The sequence below is a fragment of the Myiozetetes cayanensis genome, unplaced genomic scaffold (genome assembly GCF_022539395.1).
Source record: "Myiozetetes cayanensis isolate MyiCay16 unplaced genomic scaffold, myiCay2020 scf3, whole genome shotgun sequence".
Lineage (NCBI taxonomy): Eukaryota > Metazoa > Chordata > Aves > Passeriformes > Tyrannidae > Myiozetetes > Myiozetetes cayanensis.
In genome coordinates, this window is record NW_026087521.1 from 45,367,487 (window position 1) to 45,379,534 (window position 12,048).

Genomic DNA, 12,048 nt, shown 5'->3' on the forward strand with positions numbered 1-12,048 from the left:
CAATTTTATGGAAAACACATGTTCCCTTATGTCAGCCTTTTGAGACAGACAATAACATCTTCCATTTTGCAATTAGTCTCTAGCACTTTCTACATTGCTTTCCTGAAAGAAACTAGACGACCTAGTATTTTCCCATCAGAAAAGCCTGTAAAAAAGCATAATTATGACCTTCTCAATTTTAGCCATATTTACCAACAGAGCCTACAGCTTTACTTTTATTTACAGCTTTGTCTTAATTTCATGCTTTTCTAAAACTCCTGCAGAATTAAAATGTTCCAACAAGAATACTTAATACTAATTATTACTGCTATAGCTGTGTTGCACTAGCTCAGCAGCAAATGGAAATTAACAATACCATACAGCGAAAAGTTGAATTCACTGTTTGTCTAGTGAAAGCCACAGTCAAATACTGAACTTGCACAGGAGGTAAAATCCGGAAAAGGACTTTTATGGAAATTGACTCAGACATAAATAAGAATAATAATAATAATAATAATAATAATAATAATAATAAAAAAAATCTTACTTATATCTGTGGCACTGCAAAATGATGATTAAAGATCCTCTTTCATGTTCTCTATCATAAAATTACTTCAAATTAGCATAGTAACACATTAATATTTTGGCCCCCAAGTCAGTAAATGAAAGAAGGAAGTACCTAATTTCTCTAAGCCTCCATAATTCGTTTGTCTACAGTCTTAAAAAGGAATAAAAGTCTTTTCTTTTTAACTAAGTCACTGCTACCTTACTCAAAACAATTCTGTCACCAAAATGGCCAGCCTGATCTGTCTCATAGCCTGAGCTTTCAATCTCTCTCCCTGCTCCCACTACTGATACATCTGTGACTTTGCAGCCAACAGCAAAGTGTTATTTTTGTCAGTGTTAGTTCTCAGCCCAAGGAATGACTTGCCCTTGCTATATTACCCTGCAAATGCTACTGCTGCACCAGTGGTGGAGGGGAACTGTAGGTCACACCTTTCCACAGCAGCTGCAATTTCCATCATCTTAAGCCATCTGAAGCCTCCCATGCTTTCCCACAGCTCTGAAATTTGTTGCGAGATGAGCCCTGGAGCTTAGACACACTTATTTTTAGATCTTACAGACAAACCTGGTGAAGAAATAAGAAATGAAAAAAAAGCAACATACAGCCACAGGTGAAGTGGCCCAGCACAGACTTCTGGTCCATAAGCTGAAGTACTCTACACCCTGGAGACTGACATGGACCTATCTTCTTGCTTCGCTATTTCTAGAAAGGGTATTATTTTCTAATTATGAGAAATGTAAGTCAAAGCTACTTGGAAATAGTGAGGAAAACAGTGCAATTGCAGCAGCTTCACACACATGAACCTACTACCAGTTAAACTTTGTATTGTCTAGTAGAAACACTCTTCAGCACAGACTTTTCAACTTTTCAGCCTTAGTAGTTAGTCCTCCAGCAGACAGGCACTGAACTTTTCAAGTCCTAACACAGAACTAAATGGTGTCTCATCTTTGAGATGCTGAACTCTATGCTCTTGAGCTTTGTTCTTTGCCAAACTGCCAAATCCTCACCAAGAGCATAGGTAGAATTTGTACTGGTTATGGCAGAATTCTGTTTTGGTGCTGACACCTCTCTGCAACAAAATCTCTCTCTTGTGAGCAAGACAAATACTTATGAAAGCAGGTATTTTTACATTATTAATTCAGGGTTATCAAACAGCACTAATAAAATACTGAAAATACTAAGGTCTCTCAAATCCAGAACTGGCCATAAGCATCCTTTATTCTTAGAAGCAATATAATTATATTCTGTTTTACTCCTAAGAGCAGTGGAAGTGGTTCTCTAAAAGAGATTCCCTGATTTGATGCTGCATTTTTCCAGGAATCCCAAATCAGAGATGAGAAAAAAAGCACGAAGACATTTAGAACAGAATAGTGTGTTATCCAATCACAATGTCCAAGATGTACTCAGTTGTAGCAATACAGTCTAAATACTCCCAAAATAAATAAAATTAAAAAAAAATGCAAAGGGATTGGTAAGCAAATCCTCTGACAAACTGTTTAGAATCAAACAGCTTTAAAGGTGATGCCGTGAAGTAAAAACTTAATGAAATTACAATGGACTTTGAAAGCCTGACTAGATTAATAGTCCCTAAATAAGTGATGTTCCTATCCTTCCCCAATCAGAAAAAAATTTATTGGTCAAAAAGATTTTCTTTGAAATATGATTCTTAGAAGTAAAAAAGAGAAATCTGTGTTCACAGAGGTTTTCAAACCCAAGTATTTCTGAACTTGAATTCACGAGCTATGAGCTTCAAGTATGACTCTCATACACCTCAATTCTGTTGAGACACAGAAACCTTAAACAAAACTGCTCATCCAACCATTCTGTTCTGCTAGTTAGCTCATCCTGCAGCTCAGAGGCACACTTCTACAGCGTAGACTTAGTAAGAAACAGAAAGCCTGACCTTCAGAATCAAGGTATGTGCTTTAAGGAATTACTCTGCACCTGCTAGTTAGTTCTCCTAAACCAGATGTGACTGCCCTCACAGCCAAGATGTATTTCAAGCCAGCTTGAAAACTGAAAGTGATTCAAATTGACGTGTTTTACCTTGGAGTGAAGCAGTGAAGGAATACGTATGAATTCAATTGTGACGCATCAGTCATAGGGAAACTAACTCTTAGAGAGGCATAAACCATTACAAGTGAATTTTTGAGATTTATCTACAAGAGAACTCTGCTTCTCATTTGAACTAGACCTGCATGAACACAGGACTTCAAGTATACAAACAAGACTGAGCTCTTACAATGAAGAGGAACCTAGAGTAAAGGTTGAACCTGTCCTATCTCTTCATGCTGTCTGGAATAAGCACAAAGAAATTCAATCTCTGGATGCAGAACCAACTGTCAAAGGTGGACAAATCATCTGAGCATGAGCACGAGAGGCATGCACACAATGGAAAGGAATGTACTCGCTGAGTATTATTGATAAGAACTGACATATTAATCACATGATGCTTTATATTTTGATACTTGCAATTTCAATTTGCATAAACATTCAGTAGTAGGTTCTTTTGTGAGTTGTGGCCTTATTTTAACTTAGTGATATCTAAACACAAAGGTACTAACTGATAAAGCCAGTAACACCAGCAGTCTGTATTAAAATATCTTAATTTAAATCACCTCCAATAAACCACGTGACCTTGCTCTGAAGCGCACATATCACACTGAAAAAGCTCACCAACTTCAATATTTCAATTACAAACTTTTAAGCAGCATTTCATGTTGCAGCTCAACTACTGAAATGGAGAGCTGAAAAGCATTCCTATCCATTTCCCATTTTTACTTTAATACTTCATCTCTTCTTGCACTGGCATACACTGAGAACTCAGTTCAAGCAACTAAACTGGAAGAAAGGTCTTTCTTAGTTGCAGTGTCAGGGAATAGTTTCAAAGGCAGCTTGAACAAAATCATAGCTCACACCCAGGAAGGATGTCCTGCTCATCCTGACCAAGCTGTGGTGGTTTTGACCATATACTAGGAAAATTCAACTCATTAAAGACATCTGGCAGAATGCAACAAACATCTGCTAGGTAAGCACACTGACCTGATTTACCCAGCAGTCAGATTCATTCTACCACAGACAAAAGGGAGAACACGTTGTTAGAAGGTAAGAGAGAGAGGAAAAGAGGGAAGATTAAGAATGGGCAAACCTCCATTTCCATTGTTGGGAAGCTGATAACTCAGTTGAATTGCACAACAAAACTGTACCTTTTGCTTCTGGCCCAGCCAGCTGCCCGATGTGGCTCACCCTGGAATCAGACAAGCTCCACAGCCAGTTGTGTGAAGCAGCAAGGCCACCTCTTTGAGGAGCAGCCACGTGCTGTGCATCTTGCCCTGAGGACAGGGCAGGACAGGACAGGTCAAAGGGAACTGGCTATCTAAAAATTCTAAGCTAACTTTGGGACAGCTGTAAGAGTTTTGCAGCTCACCTAAGGTATCTATGTTAGACTTCACATCAGCTATGCTTAATTATTCTTTAGAGATCCCTGCAAGGAATTAAGCAGGAGAAAAATGCTTTAGCTATTTTTCTTCTGTTATGTGAACTTAAAAATTTAGCACATTTTTCATGTTTTTAGAAGTTTCTTTCCCTGAGTTACTCCAGCCAACATTCTCAAAAGCTGAATTATTTCATAGGAAATGATAAGTGTATTCTAAACTCAAAGCTACCTGGAACTGAGAAGTATTCCTTTAAAACTTTATAATAAACCTTCAATTTTCCAGCAAAGACTTAGTAGACGAGGAAAAGGCTGTGGATGTTGTCAATCCAGACTTCAGTAAAGCCTCTGACACCATCTCCCACAGCATTCTCTTGGACAAGCTGGCTGCTCATGGCTTAGACAGGTGCACTGTTCCCTGGGTAGAAAAGTGGCTGGATAGCCAGGCCCACAGAGTGGTGGTGAATGGCGCTACATCCAGTTGGCAGCTGGGCAGCAGTGATGTTCCCCAGGGATCAGGATGGGGGTCAGCCCTGTTTAATATCTTTACTGACAACCTGGAAGAGAAGGATCGAGGGCACCCTTGGTAAACTGAGAGATGTCACTAAGCTGGGCAGAAGTGCTGACCTGCTGGAGGGTGGAGAGGCCTCTGGACAGGCTGGATCAAGGGGCCAAGGCCTGTGGGTTCTCACTGGCTGCCAGCTGAATGTGAGCCAGCAGTGTGTTCAGGTGCCCAAGAAGGCCAATGGCATCCTGGCCTCAAGTTTAGACTGGACAGTAGGAAAAATGTCTTCACTAAAAGGGTGGACAGGTGCAGGAACAGGCTGCCCAGGGAAGGTGGAATCACCATCCCTGAAGTGTTCAAAAGTCATGTGGCTGTGGCAGCTAGGGATATGGTTCAGTAGTAAACACAGTCGTGCTGGGTTAACATCTGGACACAATGTCTGAGGTTTTTTTTAACCTTAATGATTCTGACTTTAACTATCATCACAGTCTGAGTTTTGATCTTCAATAATTAGAAGTGATCTTCAAGGTGTTCTTGTCTAATGTAAATCTTCCTGATTTCAGAAATGTTTTGTCAAAACCATGCCACACACCTTCAAAGCACACACCAGGCAATATATGAGGAATGTTTATTGCTAGTACAGTAAAGAAGTAGATTGAGTGAAATAACTGATAATTTCTTCCTTGAGAATGCTCCATTCTCCTTTCAAAGGCAATAAACCAAAAACTTGATCCAGATGCTTAAGACTGCTAATCACATTTGTATTTCCTTTCTAAAGTTATCTAAAACATTGAAAGGATGAGAACTGGAATTCCAAAAGACAGTAGAGAACACAACATGAAAAAAATGGCACATACTTTAAGGATCTTCTTTATAATGTCCAAGAACTGTAATATACTATTACTACAAGAGAGAAAGGAGAGCCAGAGCTCCTGCCAATACATCAAGGACTACGTTGTTTACAAACATTGCCCAAATAATTTATCTCTCACTTTGAATACCTTGCAAAAATTATTTACTTCGCTCAGTTTCAACCAGCAAGTCTTTAGTTGCTTATAACTAAAGTAGTTCTTAATTGCTCTACTGGTTTCCCTGTTTCACATCAGACTTAAGATTCCTTGCCTTTATTTTTACCACAAAGTTTCTGAAAAATGAAGTGGTAAGAAATGCTTTGTCCCATGGCCATTTAACCAATGACACTGTCACAGCTTAAGCTGTTGCAGATCTACCACCAATATTTGAAACAATTTAAAGCTACAAAAGGAACATTAAATTTCTTACATTTTCCTTAAGAGATGTGTTGCTGAAAACTATGTCAAATCAACAACATTTAAGACTGTCAACATGATTAAATCACTGCCTCTGCAAATGTCCATTACATTCTGGTTTTGTACTGTTGTATTCCCCCTTAGTCTGTAATGATCCCTTTGTGTTTTTTCTCATTAGTGGTAAATTTCTGGGGCCAGGGAAAAATCCCTTTCTTAGAAGATACCCAACAGAGAAAGGCTCTCTTTCTGTTGCTCCAGGTACAGAGTAATCTAAATATCAGCATCTGTACTTATACTAATTAGAACTGCTTTACAAGTATTATCACTGTATTTGTTCTCTACCTGTTACATTTATTTCTTAAGTGTTTGACAGTATTACTTCCACATAATTAAACAAAAAATAAAGCTTTTTCAAAAACCTTTGAAAAAGACAGAATTATATATCCATCTCTTTTCTTTGCAAAACCTCAGTCCCCCAATCAATTTAATAAGCAGCATCTAAAAGCAAGCATTTTGACAAAAGACAGGCACTAGACTTTCTCTATATGCATTTATTGCTTCTCTCTTCAATCTTCAGACTCAAAATGCTATCCAAAATCTCTTTCTGTACATAAATCCGACATATTGTTATTTTTTGCCCTTTGTAAATGAATTAGTGAACCTTCTTGGCAAGAGTCGGAACTATTTTTAAATGCATCATTATCAGTTAGCTCAAACTGGGTGGTGTTGAATCTGGCATCATCAAGTCCAACAGCTTTCCATTGCTATTTTAGATAAGCACTCAGTAAACCAACATGGCAGTGGAAAACTTTCATTAGTTTGCACCAACTAAACCACTCCTCTTTACTTCTTCCTCAGTTTTTACATGCCAGTTTTCCCAATGTCAAAGTAACTTAGGAAATACTTACTTTTTAAAGTATTTCTGGCTTACTTCAACTGAAATGGGTCAGGAAATGTTCCCACGAGAGCAGACAGCAGTTTTAAGGGTTGGCAGTCAGAAGTGCTAACCTCTCCACTAGTGCAGTTATACCCAGAAGACATCAATGTTTAATTCACCCTTCTCCAGGGACAAAAGTTATACAACTTTAATTGTCCCAGTAGGAGGTTCCCACTAATAGGATTTCAAAATATTATACCAGTGTAGACTAAAGGCCTTAAAAGCAGTAGCAGGAAGCATATTTCTTTATGTTTGGATGCTTTTGATATAAAGGGTAACATCTCTCATTCTATTATCTTACACTGTTGGTATAGCTCCCCCACTATCAAGTACCATGATTCTGATGCAAAACTCTTTCAAATGAGTAAGAACATCGCTGTGAAGATACAAAATGAGAAAATTCTGTCCAAAGATCTTCAGTTGACTTTGAAAAGAAGTGTCACACCCCTGACCAGTTTTACTGGTACAAAAACAATGCCTGTAAAATTTTAGAGCAGTTTTAACTTACCCTGCTGGCACTGTCAAACCTGTCTGACTACCTATGTATAGAATGAATTCTTGTAATTACTATGTATATATGGATGGAAAGTGTCTTAATACAAGGGTCTTTCCTAGACTAAATCCAGTTATGACTGCAGAAGTTGCTGTGAACTTTACTTTTTTGTTCTTATATCAGTGTGCTGGTTTTGGTTGGGGTAGAGTGAATTTTCTTTACAGTGATTAGCATGGTTGTGTTTTGGATTTGTGCTGAACACAGGGTTGATAATGTCGAGATGTTTTTGTTATTGTTGAGCAGGGCTTACATGAGACAAGACCTTGCCTGCTTTTTGTACTGCCATGCTGGCAAGAAAGTTGGGGCTGCATGGGAGATTGGGAGGAGACACAGCCAGGACAGGTGACCCAAGGGATATTCCACACCATATCAGATCAATGCTCAGTACATAAAAAGGGAGGAATAAAGAGGAGAAGGGATCACTTGGAGTGACAGCATTTGCTTTCCGAAGTAACCATTACACGTGATGGGGCCCTGCCATCACATCAGATGTTCAGCCATCTCCCTGCCTTAGACATGGCTGAACACCTATACCTGCCCATGGGGAGCAGTGAATTAATTCTTGTTTTGCTATGCTTGTGTGCAGCTTTTGCTTTCCCTATTAAACTGGCTTTATCTCAATCCCTGAGTTTTCTGGTTTTTACCCTGCCCGTTCTCTCCCCAGTCCCGCTGGCAGGGGAGTGAGTAAGCAGCTGCGCAGGGCTTGGTGGCTGGCTGGGGTTAAACGAAGACACACAGGACTCAGTCAAATGCAGGAAGATCAACATGGTTTTTTAGGAAAGCTCAAAAGGTTAATGTAACAGAAAACTGAAAGAAGAAGCTGTCTTAATCTCCCTCTGTAGTCATACTGCTTCAGTATTGAATGATTTCAACACATATCAAAATGAACTAAGGGTTTCAGTTCAGGTCATCACACTTTGCTTTGTGTGCTCTGTAAAGCTTAAAATGGAAACTAGACCTCATTTCCATTCTCAAACTCTTCATATACTAATTAAGAATTCTGCATAGCCTGTGCCAAATTTAATAAATTCCTACACATAACTCCTTAACAATTCCTCTATGATTAAATGTGCCCGAGTTAGTGTTTAAAAGAAGTAACAGAACCCCCTAAGATTTCTTTATACTTTGGCGCAGTTTTCTGCAATGTTTTATAGATAATAAATTAAGCCAAGGAATCCAAACACATTTGTGAAACGAATGACGCTACTGAGCTCAGTGCTTCATACAAGAAAAGCTCAATGAACACAGCAAACTAAATGAGCTATTCCTGGATTATCGTTCTATAAGCCATATTGCTCAAGATGGTAGAACAGTTGGCAGACTTAAAGGAGTAAGACTCTTGTTATCAATGAACTAAGGAATATTTATGTGACTCTTGACACCCAGTTAGATACTGTTTTTTAAATTCGAATGAGATCAAGGCTTAGAGAGTGCACATGTAAGAGACAGGTTACAATAGCAAACTGAAGCAGCTAGACCTGCAGGCAAGCAAGGGAAAATGAGATGCTTATAAAAGCATAAGGGAATCATTAAAAGGCACACAGTAATACAGAAAGAGACATTTGTAGGCACGTCTGTACAATTAATTTAAAATCAACGCTCTCACTACTTTTTCATGCAAGCAAGTACTATAGTGGGAGGAAACACCAGAAAAGAATTGCTAGGACAAATATTCAGATGACTGATAAAGTCATTCTTACAGTTTGGGCCACCAAAGGGATAGTCTCATTTTTGGGCCTGGGCTTACATTGCTCTCATCATACTATCTCTAGAACCCACCTGAATAGCTACAGGTGAGCTGATTCAGCTCACCAGCCCCACAAACTGGGAAAGGAAGCAGGAGAAAGGGAAGAGAACTGTCTGCAAGCTAAGTCTCCACTCACAGGAGTGCTGGCTACATGCCAGAGCTACATAAGGAGAGGCATTTAATCAGGTCAAGCTGCCCTGTGTAATGTCAGCCACGGCCTGCATCTCCACCTGAAGCTTGCAAAAGGAAAAAGTAAGAAAAAAAAGCAAACTGGTTCCCTGCACCAGAGCTGAAGCTGCACAACGAACCAAAGCAGGAAGCTCATCTGACTGAAGACTTTGCCATTCACTGGATTAGGTTCAGTCAGGTCCATTTTATTGGGCACACACAGATTACACCAACACAGTATAGCAAGGGCAAACCCTTCTTTCTGAACACATGGAGGCAGTACATCCTCTACAGTACAATTACAGTATTTCATGAGAGGCAGCCACTGCTGGCTGACAGTTTTGTCCCCCTCTGCATTTGCCTTTGTGGTTGTATAGCTAAAGGTATGCTCATCTTCAGACTTTATTCACCCTGCACCTAACAACTGTTACACATAACAAAGGAAAAGCAGGTAGAAGCAGAACAAAGACCACTTCTTCTTGGGGAAAAGCCCATAACGTTACATCAGTTTACCTATAGAGCCAAATTGGCCACGCAGGTGTTACACAAGATGACCACTTGGAGTACTCCCTGAACTACAGCCACAGACAAGGTAGTCCTGAAGGCAGACTACGGAAATCGGCAAACCTCTTCAACTACTAATAATAACACAACCCTTACAACTTGCACATATTCATATCCGTGGAAACTTCCTTCAGATGAAAAAAAACCACCACAACAAAACTGAGTTTCATTTGCATCCTTCTGGTAAAACACTGTTGACACTGTTTCATGTAAAATATGCTGGGTGATGAACAAACAGATTGAGAGCAGCCTTGCAGAGAAGGACTTGTGGGTGCTGTTGGATGAGAGGCTGGACATGATCCAGTAATGTGCTCTTCCAGCACAGAAAAGCCAATTGTGTCCTGGGCTGGATCAAAAGCAGCGTGGCCAGCAGGGCAAGGGAGGGGATTGTGTCCCTCTGCTCTGCTGAGATCCCACCTGGAGTGCTGCATCCAGCTCTGGGGGTCCCAAGCACTGGAAGGACATGGACCTGTTAGAGCAAGTCCAGAGGAGGGCCACTGAGTTGATTAGAGGGATGGAGCACCTCTCCAGTGAGGAAAGGCTGAGAGAACTGGGATTGTTCAGCCTGGAGGAAAGAGACTTCAGGGTGATCTCCTTCCAGTACCTGAAGGGAGCCTACAGGAAAGGAGAGAGACTTTTTCCAAGGATATGTAGTGACAGGACAACTGGTAATGGCTTTAAACTGAGAGTAGGTTTAGATTAGATATTAGGATGAAGTTCGTTACTGTGAGGGTGATGAGACACTGTTAGTTCTGTGAAGTTCGTTACTGTGAGGATGATGAAGCTGGGGATGCCCCATCCCTGGAAGCGTTCAATGCCAGGTCAGATGGAGCTCTGAGCAACATGGTCTAGTGGAAGATGTCCCTGCCCATTGCAGAGCATTTGGAACTAGATGATCTTTAAGGTTTCCTTCCAACCAAAGTCATTCTATGATTCCCCATTTTTTTAATTTGTTATCAACTCCACGGGATTAGATTTTGTTAGAGGTGGTGTAGCTTTTTTTGTGTCTGTAGGGATTTTTGTTGGGTTAGGCTTTTTTTTTTAATTTCTGTAAATGTGTGAAAAACACTCTGCAAAGAACCTTCAGATTAAGTCAGTGATGAGTGAAGCCATTAGTCATGTTGACACTTACAGTGTTCTGCTAATACTTCAAAGGAAGTATATTACCAAAATAAATGGGGCAGTTCTCACACCACAAAGTTACTGCTAAGTTATAAAGAGTAACCTCAATTTCTTTGGAATGAAATAACAATTAATTAGAGATAATATGACAGTAGCACAGGGTTTGGCTTTAGTTTTTTGGTGATTTATGTTTCTCAAGTTTCCAGTTTAACTGCCTACAAAGGCAGACAAATACTGAGCTTAGTCCAGCCTGGCTCACTATCAAGTTGAACAAAAAGTAATCTAAGTTAAACAAATCTGAACAGACTTTTAGAGAAGGCCTGGCAAAGTCAACAAAATTAATCTAAATATTGATAGAGAAAGGCAGTTCCTATACCAGGATTTTCAGGAAAGAATGTATTTCCTTAAAAAACCCACAGTACTGCATCATAAGATACACAGGACTTGCTCAGAAAGCTCATGCCATCTTCCATTCTCAGAGAACTGGAATTTTAACAAGTTTGATTTTTCCAAAAAAGAAATACTTTATTGATTGCAGATTTTGGTGACCAATGCAGTAATCTCTAGGATTAAAAGCTGCTGACTGAAGGGTAAAAATATGAACAGGTCTGAATCCACAAAAGTAAGAATTCAATTAACTGTACCTTTGCAGTTTTATCCATATAATTCGACTGATAAAATTCTGTTTTGCAGTAGCTTACCTTATGCTGATAATGTACACACACAAGTCTAAAGTGCTAAAAGCAGCGTGAAACAGCACCGAGAGGAAAAAAAAAAAAAAAAAAAAGTAAAAGCTTTGCCAGAAAGTATCCCAGCTACAGTTTAGTGTCCTGGTCACTGCTGGGTTGCATGCTGCAGCCTGTCTGTCACAAAAAAGCACACAGCTGTGCCAGCCAGAGCCTGTGGCCCCTGCACCCACCCCAGCAGTTTATGCTCCCTCCCAGGGGAGGTTAGCATCCCAATAAGTCTGAGAGCTCCCTGACCTGCATCAGCCAAAATAACTCAGGGTACCAAAGGTTTCTATTAAAACTGCTTAAGCCAGGCTGGCTGCTGCAGCAGGAAAGACACACACCCCCTCTACCAGCTGCAGCACTGCCAGCTGAGATCCACACTTAGTCCTCCAGCAGAACAAACCTGCACAGGTTAGTGCTGCAGTGACACTCTATTTCTTATACACAGTTAAGCTCCCTTATTTAAGCAAATAGTA

General features: G+C 40.0%; 1 protein-coding gene across 5 annotated transcripts in view; it reads right to left on the minus strand.

Moving 5' to 3' along the window:
* The window catches only part of NR2C1 (nuclear receptor subfamily 2 group C member 1), a 50,339-nt gene that overhangs the window by 35,967 nt on the left and 2,324 nt on the right, over nucleotides 1-12,048 (minus strand). The window contains exon 1 of one of the 5 annotated variants that reach the window (XM_050325416.1): nucleotides 925-1,361. The exons of 3 other annotated variants lie outside the window; for them this stretch is intronic. The gene's annotated coding sequence lies outside the window, so the exon portion shown is untranslated. Of the gene's footprint in view, nucleotides 1-924; nucleotides 1,362-12,048 lie in introns of those variants that run through there. One more of the 5 variants, XM_050325421.1, reaches the window with a different exon arrangement.